The following is a 12,643-nucleotide window of genomic DNA, read 5'->3' on the forward strand; positions in this document are numbered from 1 at the left end:
TGTAACCAGTGCCTGTGAGAACCAAGGAGAATTAAATAGGCAAATGTTTTTTATCTAACCTGTACATAGCTTAAAATGCACCTTGTAATTTAATATTGCCATTTCCACAGGGTACGGGGTCCTCCCATAGTTAAAATCCAGTTGACCATAAAGCTTACAGACCCATTTGTGGCTCAAAGGGAGTAACTGCTGGGGAATCGTCTCCTGTGAGAAGATCAGAATGCCTGAACATGGCTCATATTTGTGATCCCTGTCGAAATTCAAACAGGAGCAAATGATTGGAGTTGATAAAGTGAAATAGTGGCAGGCTCTTGGTGTGTTACTATCGCAGACTTACAAAAAATAAAGCATCTTCTTCCTGAGATGTTCTACATGGCTTAGGGCTCACAAAACTATCACTCGCTGTTTGCAAAGACACGTAGTTTTGTTTTTGTTTTCTTGAGTGTGATCCTTGTCTTGGACCCTTCTTCATTGGTAAAATGGAATACCTGAGACTTCACCCTGCAAAGAAAAGAGAAGTGTTGGCTTGTCGTTCTGGCCCAGGTTAAGAGCCCACAACTGGTGATTGCTTTCTCGATACAGAATTCTAAAGTAGTGTAGGACTTTACATGGTGAGAGATAGGAAGTAAGGAATGTGTGTGTGTGCACGCGCACATAAATATGTGTGTTCATGTGTGTGTACATGTGTGTGTAAGTTTCCCATTTTTAACCAGCACAAAATTCTTTCTGATGGCTCAAATCTCAAGGAGTAAGGGCTTCATGGACCTTATATCCCATTAGGAAATAACTGTAGGAAGCTAAAGAGAAACCAACATCTTATTTTCTCTTTACATATGTGTATACACGTATAGCTTTCCAGATGACTGCTAAGCGTTAGAGTTAGAACATAAAAACTTAGGTTGTTTTAAGTTAGAACATAAAAACCTAGGTTGTTTAGAACTAACTACTTAAGAAAGAGAATGTGAATTGCTTTTGGCTTCAAAATCTAAGACAATGAAAAGACTTAGGAGCAGCTGATGATGGAAGCCTTGCTCCTCGGAGGCAGGACCTCCAAACAGCACCTTTGCTATCAAAAATGAACTCACTGGAAATGCAGAATCCCCTGCCTCAGCCAAATCAGTATTTCATTGTCCCAAGAGCCCTCAGTGACTCATAATTCCTTGCCACCTGTCTTAGTCAGGGCTTCTATTGTTGCAATGAAACACCATGACAAAAAATAAGTTGGGAGGAAAGAGTTTATTTGACGTACACTTCCACCTCACAATTTATCATTGAAGGAAGTCAGGACAGGAACTCAAACATGTCAGGAACCTGGAGGCAAGAGTTGATGCAGAGGCCATGAAGGGGGCTGCTTACTGACTTGCTCCCTTCGGCTTGCTCAGCTTGCTTTCTTATAGAACCCAGGACCATCAGCCCAGGGGTGGCACCACCCACAGTGGACTGGACTCTCCCTGATCAATCACTAAATAAGAAAATGCCCTATAGACTAGCCTATAGTCTGATTGCATTTCCTCAACTGAGGTTCCCATCTCCCAGATGACTCTAGCCGCTGTCAAGTTGACCTAAAACCAGCAGTGCAACAGCTAACACTGGAAAGCGCATCACTGTGGTACGTAGGATAAATGCATGTTAGTCTCCCAAGCCACATATTTGCCACAGGGTATCCACTGGAGTTGGAGCTCCGAGTTCACCTGTCACTAGTCAGCTGAATGTTCAATATGGTTGTCAACTCTGAACCACAGTTTCCTTACCAGACAGAGAGAGTGATGGCTGTTGCCATGTGTTCCGAGTGTTGGTCAATGGGAAGTAGAGCAATGCTCACGAAGCAGAACATCTGCTTCTGAATATAGACGGTCCCTTTTCCTTTTCCTTCCTGGATCCACGCTTCAGGGCACACAATTTGTCTTATTTCCTTCGCATCCTTGAAGGACCACAAGGGCAAGAAAAATGATGCTGTACATACAGTCATCAGAGACAAACACCAACAGCAAAGCCAAGCGATTGCCAGCTCTTCCAGGTCTTACACAGAGCAGTGCTTACCAGACGCTGAGTGTGGTGGGTACCTTCAGGGTTAAGGCCTTAGTAATGAATCGGCCAGGTAGTCTTTACTTAGGGCTGGAGTTTTATAATATGAGTTCACCATGCCTGTGTGCTCCAGCCCATCATTTTAACCACCCAATTTGTACTCCATAATTTTGAGCTAAGTGTGCCCCATCATGCATCTGCGATCATTCCTTTTAATTAGAACCTTAAACTGAGCATGCTCAGGACTGTTTGCCTCAACTGAGCATGCTCAGGGTGCCTAACCATAAAGCGCCTTTATATGAGTACGTGCAATGTATATGATTATGGTGGAGTTCCCACTGTTGCCTTGGTAACGCCTCCTCTGCTCCTGCCCTTCTTACCCACAGCAGTAAAAAGCTTCCTCCATTTTCAGTCTCTACTGTGAAAAAACTATTTTGATTCTACTATTACGTCAAGCCATTTCTAGCTTGCCTTTGGGCTTCTTTGTCATGAGGATGACAAACCCTGACAGTCAGTGTGTGATATAGAACTGGTCATGGAATTGATTTTTCAGTTTCTTTTTAGAAGATCAGCAAGACAGGTCCCTGGCAGACAGACACACATGAATCCCTAAGACTGTGGATTCCACAAGCTAGACCACCTTGTCTCACACCCACTGAGCCATCACATCCATACCTACGATGGTGCCTAGAGATTGGAAGGGCTAAAGACTCTTCAGCTGACTTCCGAGGAACACCACATGCCAGCCTCTACTCTATTATGACCTTTGGCACAGTGTAACTTTTCTTCCTACACAGCAGTGCCACCTGCTGGATATATTTTCACATTACACTTCTAAACCTCCCGCTAGTGCCTTTATTATTTGATAAACTGATTTGTAATTCGTAATCTCAAAGTAGTGCAATCCTTAGGCAATGTTAAGGGTTATTTTGCGTTTTATAATTCCCAAATAAAATGTCATAGAGTTTTATGTGTGTGTGGGTGGGTGGGTGTGTGTTTCAGAGAGACATCCAGTGTGAAATTCCAAATTATGAGAGTTGCTTTGGGGGGAGAATGAAGTGTGGTCAAATGTGAGAGCACTGTGAACGGACACAGAGGTCAGGGCCAGACCAACTGGAGCTCTAGGCGGTTTAAGAAGTGGCCACTTAATGCAGGCAGTGTTCTAATTACAAGCTAGATGATCATTACAACAACTCTTCCAATTTTAACTCGAGCTGCAGGAAAAATAATTGAGCACCAGAATCATTAACCTAGTTTAGTGTCTTTTTGTTCATATTCAGTAGATTTGTCCCATCTGAAAGCCAGAATGAGGAATTCAGCTTTTCGGTACTCTGAACTGACCTCTCAGAGTAATGGCTGGAGTTTCCAGACTCCACATGGGAAGTCTCAGCTTGTTCCAGAGTCATTGTGGGAAAATGAGTCTGAACCTAAATTGAAGCCATTTCTCTGAAATGACCATTCCAGCGTATCACGATTTTGATCATCACTGAACAGGCAAGATATCAGCTGAAAAATGTCACCTGGGAAAGCAGGGATCAGAGAAAGCCTGAAAATCTCAGAAAATGTGCAGTAGAAACTTGTCTCCTACCTGACTGGGCTGGCATCTTCCTCCCTGTGTCTCTCCACCACTTCCTGACCACTGTCACCAAGCCCTGCTGGGTACCTGGCACGGCAATCAGTGTTAGGATGGTTTCTGGCCACACCTCCTTCCAGTCATCCAGCCCGGAAAGCCAGCAGGCAACTGTGAAGAGTGCCTGAGGGAGGAGTTGGCAAGCTGGACATGCGGGATTCCCCAAAAGCAGGTGTTTGTTGAAAACAAATGAGGCCAGGGCAGGTGTTTCTGGGGCCCCGCATCTCCACAGCATAACGTTGTTTCAAAGAAGACCACGGGAGGTGATGGTGCACACCTGTGGTTTCAGAACTAACGCAGCAGGAGAAGCACCATCGGATGTTTAAGGTCAGTCTGAGAAATCTAGTAAAATGCCAACAAAAATAAAAATAGAAAGATGCCACAGTGCGGGGAGACAGAAATACTTCAGCTGCTTAGGGTGGTGTCAAACTAGCAAGGAAGAGCAAGCTCTTCAACTCAGGAAGACCTGTTTCAAAAGCGAGTGTCCCCAGGCACGAGTTTGCCTCTGTGGTTTGTGCAGACCAGTGTACAACAGCTTACTTCTGCAAGTGCTGGGGACACAGTAGATGGACATGCCAAGCCCTGTCCCAAGGAGATCTTCTCACAGGAAGTACTGGACCTATGCCTGTGTTCTTTAAAGGAATTAGGTTTCCTTCCTCCCCTCCGCTCACCCACGTCACACACCTGCACACACATCCCACAGCTGTGAAGGCCTCAGTCACTGCGATCAAAGACCCGTGGGAAGCAATTCACAGGGATTAAGATTGGCTGTGGCTCATGGTTTCAGTCCATGGTTACTCGACCCCACTGCGTTCGTTATGAACTTTATGTACATTTTATAATGTAATCATTCCAGCTATTATTGGATGTAGTTGATCCATAAGAAAGCAATTGCTGGAAGGGGTCACCCATGCAAAGTCACACGGTTCAGACAGTTCATACACCATAGAGTTGCGGAGCTGGTCGGTAATGGTGCGCTAGTGAAGTCCAGACAGTGGCAGGAGTCTCCAGAGAGGCCCCGAGAGCACATTCACAGTACAGGGTCCCCGGACCTTTCTGTACCAGGTGCTTATCTAACTGAGCACTATTGGCTTATGACCTTGACATTTCTCTGCCTAGAATTTAAGATTATAACTAACTCATCCCACCCGTATCCGTGTCCTCAGGGCTGTCCAGTGTGGGTGGGTTCCTGCCACATTCCAAAGTCATAATGGTTCACTAGCTGATGCCTATCAACCATTGGAGGCATGATAGGCAAAGGCAATAAGGACAGCTGGGACATGCAGTAATTGAAGATCATGAACGTGAGTGGGAGATGATCATGAGCATGAGTGGGGGTGAGTGGGAGATGGTCATTAACATGAGTGGGAGTGAGTGGGAGATGGTCATAAGCTTGGGTAGAGGTGAGTAGGAGACAGTTATGAACATGAGTAGGGTGAGTGTGAGATGGTCATGAACATGAGTGGAGTGAGTGGGAGATGGTTATGAACATGAGTGGGGTGAGTGGGAGATGGTCATGAACATGAGTGGAGTGAGTGGGAGATGGTTATGAACATGAGTGGGGTGTGGGGGAGATGGTCATGAACGTGAGTGGGGTGAGTGGGAGATGGACGTGATTATGAGTGGAGTGAGTGGGAGATGGTCATGCACATGAGTGGGGGTGAGTGGGAGATGGTCATGAACGTGAGTGGGGTGAATGGGAGATGGGGCAGGACAGATCAGAAAATGTTACTCTTGGCGCCCAGCTGAGTTCCTGAGACAACAGGAAGTGGTATAATCCCAGTATTTTTAGCAACTGTGAATTTATACTTTCCAGTTAATGAAAAGTACCATGGGGTCTCCATCTGAGCAGGCAAAGAATGGAGAGCAGGAAGTTCATCCAGAAGCAGAAGGACGAGTTACAGAGAAGCTAAGCAGCAGACATACACATCAAGAATCATCGAAGTCACAGATTCTCCACAAGGGTTAAAAATCTCACCCTCACATAAAACCAGTTACACTCGTGGACAACATGGTTTGAAGGAGATACATAAGAAAAAAGGCACTGAGAGTTCAATAACAATCACATAATATTTTATTACTTTTAACAACTACAATAGTGATCTGCCCGCAAAGTGCACTAGTGTAATAGTGGGGCAAATCTTGCGGGAATAATAACCAAGAGCTGATTGGCTTTGTGGCCCATTCTATGAAATGCAAGCCATCCTCAACGCTGCTCGGACAGCCAAGAACCCGAGACGACATAAGCTAAGGACCTAGGGGAGAACCACACACTACTGTTCTGCTAAAGGAAAGTAGCCATACAATGACCCTACCGACATTCTGCTATACGCATAGATCAGTGCCTTGCTCAGCCATCATCAGAGAAGCTTCCTCCTGAAGTAGATGGGAAGAAGTACAGAGACCCACAGCTGGACAGTGTACAGGGTGTGAGAGACTTTAGAATACTTATCCTAAATGGGGTACCTCCTGTCAGGGCACACGGAACCCCTCAAGGGGAAGCAGGGTGATTTTAAGAACTGGAGGGACTGGAAGGCATCAAGGAGACAAGGCCTACTACGCACATTAGGGCTCAGGGAGCATGCACAGGACCTGCACAGGTCTGGGCCAGATGGAGTCCCAGTGGAGAGAAGTGGACACAAGCACCCATTGCCTAACCCCGAAGCTCTCTCCAGTAATAACTGCTCTCAAGTGAAAACTAGCTTTCTTCATCAGAGTCTCACTGGGCACAAACCACTCTTAAAGGCAAGTCCCACACCCAGCAGTATACAGCCAGCACAAAACCAACTTAAAATGAATTCCTAGAAATTTGCTATTGCATTATCTTTTGTCAAGGCTTTTTTTTTCTTCTTATAAGTCTTTTACATATATGTTATGGTGTCTGGTTTTGTGTTTTTTTTATGGGATTTTTTTTTGTGTGAACATGTGCAGCCTCATCTATATATTTCTCATGCCTTTTGGCTCTTTTTTCTTCTGCTTATCTTGTTCTGCACCCGTTTGTCTGTTTTATTTTATTTTATTATTAACTTTTAGATGCCTACTTGTTTCCTAACAAGAGAATAAACAGGTGTGGGTTTGGAGGTGATGGGCCAAGTGGAGGCTCTGGGAGGAGTTGGTGAAGTGAAACCATAAACAGAAAACATTTTAGGAAAAAGAATCTATTTTCAACAAAAGAAAGAATTTAAATAAAAAATGAAAACAGCCGTTGACAGGCCAGCATGAAGGCTCAGCAGGTAACAGCATAGGTTTCTCTACCATTTCTTCCCAGGGAAAGGTCTCTTTCCTTTAGCACACAAAAAGCGTGCCTAACAAGCATCACTTTTTGAGCTTTTTTGCTCTCACTGGGCATCTACATGAACCTTATCAATGATCAACTTAGATGCTGTGTCTCTGAGGTTTAAATGTTCTACTTTGAATCCATTAAACATCCTGGCTCAGAAGCACAGACTTTGTAGAGATCCCAGGCACCTCAAGTTAACTTTAACTTTTAGGTGTTTCAACAATAAAAATACAATTGTATGGTTCTAAGGTCCCAGAATCACTCATTATAGACACAAGAATAAGCCGAATTTTTAGACTTTTCCCTTTAATGTATTTTCCCAGGCAGATTACACCTCTGAGAACCCACAAGCTTATGAAAGAGAGTGCTCAAGGGGGGGGGTTTTCACTGTGGAAAACCAGGAGATAGAAAAAGAACTCCCTCCATAGAGTTTTAAAAAACAAGACTTTGCCCCTTTGCAAAGAAAGAAAGCACTCTAAGGAATATTTTACTCCCTGAAGGGAGAGTAGGGCTCCAACCCCAGTGATGACTGCTCTTAAATACTGAGGCTACCCAGAGTTCCTCAGTGAAGCTCCCACTTCATGTAAGTGATCACATAAAATCAACTGAGGTATCTCGGGTAACTCTGGATGTGACAGGTAAAATATATCAATAGTCTAGGACCCCATTTTAAATAACTTTGTATCCAAGCGTTGGTGGGAATGTTCCCAAAACCAAAGGAATTATTGTTGTCATTCTTAGCGTTGGTAATTGTCCTGTACATAGCTAAGTAACAGGGCATAGATAGTATCAGGAGCCCTCGTTTAAAACTTCAGGAAGCTATCTAGACACATGGTTTATTTATCCCGCTAAATCTTGTAACATGTAATTATGTAGAATGCATAAAAACTTTAGCAGCTAAAGCAATGCTGTAGATGAGCCTTGTCAAGGAAATAAATGTCTTGTGGTGTTTGCTAACACTTTCTCAGAGTGGATAAATGTTTACTACAAGACTACTAGAACTCAAGAAATTCTCTAGAACAAAACTCTCTCTCTTGGATCTCTGCATCCTCCAGATGTGCTGTGGACAAGTGTGACCAGTGGACTATGTCAGGGCTTACAAATTCTCTTCCAACAACAGAATGATGTCTCTGCTTCTTACAAGCAAAGCTTTACACACCTGCAAGCAGGTGTCATCTTACTTTAGATCTTGGTCTCCATTTTTTTTCCTGGCATTGTTAGTATAAAAGCCTCCTTAGGGCTTTTCACTCTCCAGCATCAGCCATGTAAAAAGATTTACAGCACTGGTGTAGGGATAGGCACACAGTGCTGGTGTAGGGCAAGGCACACAGTGCTGGTGTGGGGATAGACACACAATGCTGGTAAACATAGGGCACACAGCACTGGTGTAGGGATAGACACACAGTGCTGGTGTAGGGTGAGACACACAGCACCGGTGTAGGGCTAGGCACACAATGCTGGTGAAGGCTTAGGATACACATTACTGGTGAACACTAGGCCACACAGCACTGGTGAACATAGGACACACAGCACTGGTGAACATAGGCCACACAGCACTGGTGAAGCTTAGGCCACACACCACTGGTGAACACAGGACACATAGCATGGATGAAGGCTTAGATCATCATGCCTTGGAGCCCTGTAGTGGCATTTCATTTGTATTTTAATAAATAAAGCTTACCTGAGAATCGAAAAGTAAAACAGCCACACTGGCTTTAGAGACCAGGCAGCAATGACACACACCTTTTTTAATCCCAGTAGCCACACTAGTTTGCCTTAGAAACCAGGCAGTAGTGGTGCACACCCTTAATCCCACGACTAGAGAGATGTATAAAATGGGAGGAGACAGCTCTCAGACACAGTCTCATTCTGAGGATTCATGGAGGCAGGATCACCATTTCAGACTGAGGTAGAGGTAAGGTGACTGTTTTGCTTTTCTGGTCTTCATGTTGAACCCCAATATCTCTCTCTGAATTTTTATTAATCATGCTACAGAGCCCACTTTGCAGTGCTTTGATAGAATTCTGTGTAATATATTAGAAGAAGGTGGGTAAAGGAGTCAGATCCTAGATAATTCTCTAATATAGTAACAGGAAAACAAAACAGTGTTGATGTAAGTGTATTATAACATGCATGTTTCCATACATACTGTGGTGGTTTAAAAGAAAATGGTCCCCAAATGAAATGACACTGTTAGAAGTGTGGCCTTGTTGGAGTAGGTGTGGTCTTGTTGGAGTAGGTGTGGTCTTGTTGGAGAAAGTATGTCACTGTGAGGCAGGCTTTGAGGTCTCATATATGCTCAAGCCATGCCCGGTGTCGCAGACCACTTCCTGTTTCCTGCAGGTCAAGATGTAGGAATTTTAGCTCCTTCTGCAGCACCGTGTCCGCGTGATGCCAAGTCCCACCATGGTGATAATGAACTAAATTTCTGAAACTATAAGCTTCTCACTTAAATGTTTTCCTCAAAAGAGTTACCATGGTCATGGTGTCTTTTCACAGCAATAAAGCCCTAACTAAGACAAATAGTAAATGACTATATAGCTGATAGATAGGTGATATTTCCATATAAATACATTAGTATACATAATCATTTGATGAATTGCAATAAAATGTATCTGTATACTTTAAAAACTAAGAAAGTAGTTACTTCAGAAGCCCAGGTCGTAAATTTTTCTCTAAAACATGTAGTTTCCATTTCTTCAGTTATGACATAAAATTACAATACAATCTATTTAAACTGACAGATGCTATTTTTATGTGCTCATTTGGGGACACATTACCAAAAAAAAATGAGTTCAAAGACATAAGGAGAATTGCTAATATAAAACCAATTTCCATATATTTATTTATTTGAGACAGTTTTCTCAATGATCAAAATAAAAATGCATCGGTCCAGTGGTAACAACATTCAGCAAGGAGAGTTAAATTTGTCAGGAAACTGCCTTGCATGCATGAGGCCCTGAGCCCATGTAGCAAAGGCCAGACATGTGTTTGCAGTCAGGCACTGGGGAGGTAGAGACAGATGAAAACAGGCAGTTCTCTAGGACTTAATGGTCCCAATGTCTACCTTCTTGGTGAACTCCAAACTAGTAAGAGACCCTGTCTCAAAACAAAACAAACAAACAAAAACAATGGGTTTTTAGACACCCAAGGTTGTCCTCTGGCTTCTATTTGCAAGTTCATACATGAGTGTGCATACCTGTAGACACACTCTTAACAACACACACACACACACACATATGCACACACAAAGATAAAATAAGATAGAAAAATATTCTGACAAACTCATGCACTTTATTTAAATTTAACAATTTAGTTGTCAAATTTGTATTTAGTTTTGTTCCATTTTATATTCATGTGGTGTTTATTTTTATTTTTGGCAGTTTTGTAATTTTATTTAAACACAAATAAAACATACATGCAAGCCATCTTCGCTGTGTAGCCTGGTGTTGGGGTTGGTGACTCTGATGGCCAACTGTACTGCTCTTTCTACAATGGCTTCTCGGTTCTGAAGGAAACATTGCGAGCAATCTCAGCACAGTAATACTTGTGCACATCAGTAGCACCTCCAGCTCCTTGATGCTGTGGACCAGAAACTTCTGGAAGACACTAGGCAGCATGTGCTTGGTTTTCTTGTTGCTACTGTAACCAATGTTGGGCATTAGGACCTGGCCCTTCAATCTTCTCCACACCCTGTTGTCAATACCTCTGGGTTTCCCGCCAGTTTCTCTTAATTTTGACATATCGGTCTGACTGGTGCCGGATGAACTTTTTGGTCCTCTTTTTGATGATCTTGGGCTTCACCAGAGGCCAGAGGGCAGCCATGATGCCGCAAAGGAGATGGCAGCCACCTTGCAGGTAGCGCCGAGGAAGAAGAGTTTAAATAAGCATGTGGTGTTTGAATGAGCATGGCCCCCATACTTCATTGCTTAGTCCACAGTTGGTAAAACTGTTTGGGAAGAATTAAGAGATGTGACCTTGTTGGAGTAGATGTGTCACATGGGGTAGGCTTCAAGATTCCAAAAGCTTATTTGAGGCCCAGTCTCCTGTCTGCTGTCTGTGGATCAGGATGCAAAGCTCTCAGCTACTGCTCCAGCACCATGCCTATCTGCTTCCTGCCATGAAGGTCACGACTAACCCTCGGAAACTGTAAGCGTGCCCCTGGTTAAATGCTCTTTCATAAGTGTTGCCTTCATCACGGTATCTCTTCACAGCAATAGAACGGTGATAATCTACTGAACTCGGCAATTTAAGGTCTTTTGCTTTCATTTTGTGACACTGTGACTTCTCATCTACTTTTGTGCTCATTATTTGTCTTTCCTGGATATAATTGCTGAGAAATTTGAATCATTTATGCAAACTCTTGGTAAATAAATTTACTGACTTTCTCTTAATTTTATTACGTAGATTCCATGGAATGTCTTAAATCAGGAATCCTTTGCCTCATTTTCATTTCACATTTTTATACTCTTTAGTTTTAACCTTAAACCTCATCCGTTTAGTCATTTTTCAACATTGTTTTCCCATCTCTTTTCTTCAACAATAAATACCTTTTGCAGTCTTATTTTACTTTTCCCTAAATCACATGCTCCCAGCTTGAACTGATTTACATTCTATTTTTACTTTTATCTGCATTTATTTTATGACGAATTTATTCCCATGCCACATGGTTTTGTTTCCCCAGTTTCTTCTGGGATCTATTTTTCTTCTGTGTAACCTCCTCTTCTGGTTCGGAGCAATTTGCTCTTTTTCAGTGAAAATGATTACAATGTATCCAGGTTAACCCAGCCATGAGCTCTGTAAGTTTGTCGGTTCATTTTAGGGGCTTTGTTCACTGGAATGTTCAATAGCTAAGGAATCTGTATCTAACCCCGTAAGTTCAGCTTTACTCTCTGTATTTTTAAGCACGTGCAGCAAGAAGTCAGCACTTTTTTGGTGCCACGGACCCTATTCCAGCCCCACTGTGTTTCCCAGGTGCACTTACTATCCTCACCAGAGCACCATCTGAATGGAACACATGAATTCTTCCAATTATTTCAGATACCTGGTGGCGTTTTTGGATATGCCAGGATGGCCTGGGCAGTTTCACAGGTGTTCTTGAGTGAACACGAAGATTTGAACCTCTTGTTTTGCATAATATTGTAGGGTCTTCTGACTCGAGAGAGCTGTGATCATCTTCCCAGGTCACCTGAGGCCACTTATAGGAGGAGGAAGCCTTTCTCTTCAGGGTCTTTTCAATCACACTTATCCATTTTCACTATTATTAGGATTCCTCTAGTCAGCTTCTGTAGCTGGTGTCATGCCAGCCTGCTTTTCACCTGCCGATAAGGAGAATGTCTTGTCTTCTGTCGTGGCAGTTGATATATAATCTCTGAATGCATGCTTTCTGAACACATGCTCATCAGACAACCAGGAGGGAATGAGCTCAGTGAGGAGGGCAAGGAAACTGGTGTACTTGTAGGGAGTGGCATTGGGGTGGGAAATGGCAGCTAAGTCAGAGAAGGAGGTCCATGGTCCTGCCCGATCTTCTTCCTGTAAGGTGCCACAGTTAGCAGTTCTTCCTGTTCTCCCGAGCCATGCACAACCCTCTTTGCATGGTTTGCCAGTTGTTCTCTCTTCTGAAGCTCTCTACACAGTAGATTGTCATTCCTTGAGAGGGAATGCATGCTCACTGTGGCTTCCCTGGCCTAGAGGGCAGGGAAAGAATT

General features: G+C 43.3%; 1 pseudogene; it reads right to left on the bottom strand.

Moving 5' to 3' along the window:
* Positions 1-395: 395 nt before the first annotated feature.
* On the bottom strand, positions 396-10,760 carry LOC126509577 (60S ribosomal protein L32-like; annotated as a pseudogene).
* Positions 10,761-12,643: the final 1,883 nt, after the last annotated feature.

This window comes from Alexandromys fortis, unplaced genomic scaffold (genome assembly GCF_014885135.2).
Source record: "Alexandromys fortis isolate MF-2015 unplaced genomic scaffold, M_Fortis_MF-2015_v1.1 scaffold_93, whole genome shotgun sequence".
Lineage (NCBI taxonomy): Eukaryota > Metazoa > Chordata > Mammalia > Rodentia > Cricetidae > Alexandromys > Alexandromys fortis.